We start from the raw sequence: 1459 nt of genomic DNA on the forward strand, positions 1-1459 counted from the left end.
GCTTTAGAAAAAAGAGCAGTAGTGGAAGAAGTACTCAGGTTTGTTTTTACTTAAGTAAAAGTAGCAATAACACAATATAGAAAATTAAGTATACAAACAAGTACTCATTTTTCAAACTTTTTTGAAAATAGTAGATCTACAAGTGTGTCCTTAACCCTTTAAGGCCGGGAAGGGAACGCATGTGTGTCATTTTAAGATTTTTTTGGCTATTCAAAAATAGCAGATATACAAATCTACTATTTTTAGAAAAATCGTGAAAATTTGTGCAAATCTTTTATATACATTTTAACTCAAATCTTTGCTTCTGGGGGTCCCTGGAACAAAATATTTTTGGATAGGAGGGGGTCCGCGGACAAATACATATTATTTTGGGGGTCCTTGACATGAAAAAAGTTTGAAAACCATTGATAATATAGCAACATAAGTAAAAAATAAATTAAAAAAAACTGTTAGGATTTAGAAGACATTTGTAAAATCCCCAGAAGCAAAGATTTGAGTTAAAAACCTTCGCTTTAAAAAAGTAAATATATATTCAAACTAAAGATTTGCACACATTTTCACGATTTCCCCCCAAAAAATAGCAGATATACAAGCTCATAGCGCGGCACTCGGTGCCGCGCTATGAGCTTGTAGATCCGCTATTTTTGAATAGCCAAAGAAGAAATCTTAAAATGACACAGATGCGTTCTCGGTCTGAAAGGGCTCAGTGCAGTATACTTGGCTAAATGTACTTAGTTACTTTCCACCTCTGTAAAAAAAAAAGAAGAAAAGAGTACCCTCCCCCTATCCCTTAATGATTGCCCCCCCTGTAGATTATGGGGTTCATGTTTGCGTGCTAGCTTGGGTGTCTGTTGATGTGGATGACGTGTCCGTGATAAGTGCGAGCCTGTGAGAGAGGCATGGTGGTGGGGAGTTTGAGCAAAATGCATTCAGGAGAGAGAGACGTGTGGGCGAGACAAAAGAGTGGAGGAGGCAAGCGTGATGGTGCTTTGTGTACGTGACAGTCCCGCGGGTATTACCTCAGAGGGAGACAGAGAGACACAGAGAGAGAGAGAGAGAGAGAGAGAGTGGTCTCTCTTTTCATATAACACACGCAACAACAGCCATGCAGCCAACACAACACAGTGTGGTCCTTTGGGGAAACAAGCAAGCCAGTCACTCAGTCAGTTCCAGCAGGGTTTAAGGATACAGCAGTCCGTCCCCCGTCGCAATTTGTTTCCCCCCCCAAGGATGGCAGGGGAAGACGTGTGAATAATTCATGAGCCAAGTGTCCTCATGTTAGGAGACGACGTCCAATCACATTCCAAACAAGGCAGACAGGCAGGCCAAGCTTGAGCCCCGTCAGGTGTAGCCTCGCGTATAGCCAGACTATATCACTGCGTGGATATGAGTCTGGTGCTTCTATGAGTACGTTTTTTTTCCCTAAGGGGCGGGATCAAAACAAAGGCTCTGGACGCAA

This window comes from Gymnoscopelus microlampas, assembly GCF_963454915.1.
Source record: "Gymnoscopelus microlampas genome assembly, chromosome: 3".
NCBI classification, from domain to species: domain Eukaryota; kingdom Metazoa; phylum Chordata; class Actinopteri; order Myctophiformes; family Myctophidae; genus Gymnoscopelus; species Gymnoscopelus microlampas.